Source organism: Gavialis gangeticus, unplaced genomic scaffold (genome assembly GCF_001723915.1).
Source record: "Gavialis gangeticus isolate Ggan-Ray unplaced genomic scaffold, GavGan_comp1, whole genome shotgun sequence".
NCBI classification, from domain to species: domain Eukaryota; kingdom Metazoa; phylum Chordata; order Crocodylia; family Gavialidae; genus Gavialis; species Gavialis gangeticus.
Genome location: NW_017729034.1, coordinates 60,211,643 through 60,216,753, shown reverse-complemented (window position 1 = coordinate 60,216,753; position 5,111 = coordinate 60,211,643).

Here is a 5,111-nt window from a genome sequence, read left to right as displayed (position 1 = left end):
CCTGCCTCCCAGGCTCCCCCAAATCAAGCTTTTTATCATCATCTCTTCTATGCCTCTAAGTTCTAAAAACTTTCTTTAGAATTTTCATTGCCAAAGCATTTTTCTGTCCCTTTAATGGATCATTTTGACCCAGACAAAATAATTAAGGAAATGTCTGAGCTATAAATATTCCTATCCCTTTTTTTACCTTTGGCTTGCATTTTTTTAAACACAATACTATTTCATTCTGAAACCTTCAAAAGAAGTGAATTACAAAATAAGGAATTAAAACAAGAGATAAATACAATAACAGAGACGATGTACGCTTTTTCTAAACTTTGCTTGTTGTGAGCTGACAGTTTTGGAACCTTAAAAAGGTCATTTCCTGTGTGCAGAATTCCAAAGATCACAAAGGGAGAGCATACAGCTTTGAAATAAAGTAATGGAGACTGTTGTTCAATCCTTCACATAATCTAGTTTTTAAATGAAGGGATTTAGAAAATTGCTGTTCATTTCTGCATCATCCCATCAATTAAATGTATGGTCAAGATTCTTTCTCCACAACAATAGTTTCTTTGAGACACTGAGGTGCTACAAAGGACTCACAATCTGTCCAAAAATTAGCTAGCAGAGAATGTTGTTTGAGAGAAACTCCCACTTCTCTAAATATTGCAGGACATGAGGCTGGCTCCCTGAACAACTCCTTTCTGTGCCAACCGCAGCTCTGACATAGGAGAGAATTTTGCCTAATGCCTTGCTGAAAATAAATCAGTGTAAAATGAGGTAGTTCATGTTTAATGCCATAACAATCTGTAAACTTTATCTCATTTTCTTAAGTATATCGGAGACTGTAGAAGACATATTTTGCTCTTTTCTTTGGTAAAGATGAGCATTTAAAGTGCATTTACAAGCTGAAGAGTGATTTTGTAATAATGGTACCTGTGTTACACAAGTTATCTGCCATTTGTGCATCTTTGCATCCCCTCTTCTTATTTCAATGATAAAACAGTGGGTTACTATTGTGAGAACTGCACAGCTGATATAGCACAGAACAATATGATAATAGCTACAGACTCATCACTGGCATAAATTTATACAATAGAACAGAAGGACCCTGAGATTACATTATGTTTTATTATTAGACTTCTATTTACCCTGCACCTTATGTTTACCCAGCACTCAGCTTAATGCTTTCTGGAAACACTGGTCAAAGTTCTCTCTTTCCAGGACTTTTCAATAAGCATCACACAGCATTAAACCTCAGTTCTACTTGTGCAAACTCCTGATAAGTAGGTGTTAATAGTTCCCAGTCCATTTTCAAAGATATCTTACTATACAATTTCTTATTAAAACAGTTAATCATAATATAAAAGTATAAACAAAAGACATTATAAGTAATATTTGGAATACTACGAATGGCTTTAAGGGATGTGGGGGCAGTATTTTGGATTCTTATTTGTGCACAATTTTAATTTTTTGTGTAAACTCCTAGATTGTTGCAAGAGATAATCGAGCTAAAATAAAAGCATTTGATTATTGAACTTTTAATACAGAGATATAGTGTAATCTTTTCTTATGCTGACCACAAGACTAAGAACTACGGGCAAAATTCTGTTTCATTGATACCGTACTTAAGGCCTTGTTACACATTACGCTGTGAGCCACACAAATATTGATGGGTGTTAGTGCTAGCTCAAGTTTGGAGCACTCACGTGTTCAGGCCAGCAGGGGCCTGAAGGACTGAAAAATAAGAATCCTTCCCTTCCCATTTCAGGCTTCCTCCCTCCTCCAGTCCCCCCTGAACCCCTGCAGCTCCTTCTTGTCCCTTGGGCTTCCCCCTGCCCAACACCCCCCCATTACATATAGCTTATAGCTGCCCTGCTGTCTGTCCTAGCAGAGAAGGAAGCAGGCAGGGCAGGTTTAACCTTCCTGTCAAAAAGCCCCTGGAGAATCTGCTCTTCTCAGGTTTGAGCCTGCCCAGAGAGCTTCAGCTGTGGCTGGGCAGGCAAATTAACCCTTCCCTGCCTACTCCCCAGGACAGGCAGTCCCTAATAAGCAGGTGGGGGCCGGGAGGTGGGCAAAGATCTGTAGTGCTGGGGAGGGAAGGGGGGGGGCCCGATCTGGGCCAGTTGGGGAGGAGGGGCAGGTGTCGTCTAGAGTGGATGCACCTTAGTACAACACAAACTGGGTACCACAGATCAGAGATAATGCTGCCCTGGAGCGGCATACCTTTGAATGAGTGCTTCAAGCCAATTTCAGTTGTTAATATACAGACAATCAAGGGGTTAAGAGCTCCAGGAGCTGCCTAAAATTACTGGGTAACAAGGCCCTAAGTGGCATGGAATTAGTTGTAGTCTTCTAGGACCCACAATGACCCTCTAAATCACCTCACCTGTTCTTGCCTAATCTCACCTGAATCATATGTACTTTCCTAAATGCCTTCTGTGTCTACAATTTTGCTTTATGTATCTAAATTCTACTCTGCATATTTGGAAGTGATTCAATAATACTTCACCAGCTCCCAGACAGCCTGCAGTGCCCTGCCAAGCCACACTGCACCCACACCATGGGGCAGGTGCCATGAGAAGGCCAGGTGTTGGGGGAGATTCCCACTGCCACCTACTGCCCTGTGCTGGGGGGACTCTGCCACGAGTGCCCAGAGGCCCTGATCCATGCTGTTGCAGCCAGTGAGTGGTTTGGGGGGTTTTTTTGACTCCTGGACAGCTGAAGCCATCAGCAGCAGTGCTGGGTGGGGGAGCAATCAGGAAGCAGGAGCTGCATGGGGGGTTTCTGCCAGGAGGCCCCACATCCCCCACAGCCCCTGTTGTAGCCAATGGGTGTGGGGCATTTTTTTTTTAAGTGCCAGGAGCGTGGGGCCAGGCAGGGGATGAGGCCAGGTGGGACAGCCATGTGGGCTTCTCCCGCAGCTCCCCCCACCTGCAGAGAAGCAGACACGGCCAGAGGAGCTGCAGGAGAACCTGCCACCACCCGGCTGTGCCTGCCTCTCCCCAGCCGATCTGAAACTCTGAATCAGTGCCGAATCTCCGATTCTGATTTGGCCAAATCGATTCAGGACAGCAATTCAAATCACCAAATCAAATCACTGTCCATCTAATTGGCCAAATCAAAATCTGAATCAAATACTTCCCTGTTCACACTGGCCTGTAACTACAATGCGTCAGAGCAGACTCGATTTACTGAGTCTGCTCAAGTGTGGTAAATACTGTGCTCCAGCAGACTCCAGCATAATGTGTATCAGTGACCCCTCATTGAAAAATGGCAGTGGGGATGCTTTAACTAAAGCTTGTTTGACAAGCTTTAGTTCAAGTACCTCTGCCACCAATTTTCAGTGCAGGAATGCTGATACACATGATGTTTCCAGTGCTTTAATTAGAGCAACTCTCAGAATGGCTCTAATTAAAGTGCCTTCCCTCCCCCTGGCCACCCGGAGCACATCTATAAATGCCCCTTGACTCTACCAATGACTCTTTACCCCTCCCCACTTGTGACATCTGCAAACTTGATCAGTTAGAATTTATTATATAAAATAAAAGGAATGAAAAGGACGATATAAAAGTAATAAAAAATGCTCTCTCGGTAATGATGTTGGGGGGGTTCCCTCACTGATTTTATCACTGATAAAAATGTTAGATAGAGTGGGACCAAAAACTGACTCTTGCAAGACTCCACTGGAAATACAGATTCCCCACTGAAATTTGGCAAATTTCTGAACCATTTCATAGAATCATAGAAATGTAGGGCTGGAAGCAACCTCTGGAGATCATCTAGTCCAATCCACTATTTGAATCAGGATCATGTCTATCCTATTCCTACAACTCTGCAATCAACCCTTGTGCAACAGTATAAGTGTTTTTGTCCCAGGACACCAAAAGCACCCTGCCTGCCACAAGTAAAGCATGGGAACAATGAGGGTCAGTCCTGTTGCTGTAAAGGCTTTTAAAATTCATTTGAGAGATACAAGGAAGGGGATGACATCCCTCAGCTACAGAAGAAAGCAAGAATCCCCATGGTCTACATCAATGTAACCATGGGGTAAAATCTCTTCCTATCCCAAATGGGGTGATCAGTCCAACCCTGAACAGAGGAGTGGCATAATGATTTTACATTATTTCATCTTACTAATCAAAATGTTGTAAGGGACTAAGTTAAATATTGACATAACATTAACTTTCTTCTACTCCCTGGAAACTTCCTTGGTGTTTCAAGATTTTCTAAAAAGCATGTTAGAAGTCCAGAGAGCTCATCAAACCACTTCTGAGCAAGCTATCTGGACCTCCTGCTATAAAAACTGTTTAACTTTAACAGCTATGATTTAACACTGTTGTTAGTTATGTTTTGAAAGTACTTAAACCTTTCTACCATCCTCACCCTGAGCAACAAGGGGTGCACACACACATACTAACTTGCTGACAATTAAGCTGACTTAAATTTTTAAAGTCAACTTAACTGTCAGAGTGTACACATGTATGTGGAGAAGAGTCAACTTAAATGTGGCACAATACAACTCTGAGATGTATTATCTTGAGATGCATTAGTTAAGGCAACTTAGCTCACAAGATGGCTGCCACCATCTCAAGGAGCTATATGTGTGTATGTTCCGACATGGCTTAAGTCAACATGGTTAAGTTGCCTTATTATTTTAAGTTGACTTGGTATGTGTGTATGCACCCAAGATCATCAGCATATATTATTAAACAATCTCCCTTCTTCTCAGATACAGAACCAGAAATATATATTGGACACTTCACCTTTTTCCACATGACTAGTGAAAATTCTACTATGCCCATCTAATTATTGACCAATACAGGTAATTTCTTTTGTCTAAAAGCCTCTTTTTTATCTTTATGCAACTATAATTTTGACTTTGTGACTTTTGTTTCTTAATTTTTTTAATTTCCTAGTTTTAATCTATATCCTTTTCTGTTAAATTCCTCTTCTTTCCCCAACTTGTTGTATACATACAGCAAATGGGGAAAAGATGTATATGTGTGTGTGTGCGCGCGCGCGCATGTGTGTATATAAATTATATTATATATGTACAAGTATAGATATATAGCTACTTTAACAGGCTGGGGGTTTTTTTGGTTAACTATTATGGCCAAGATGCCTTT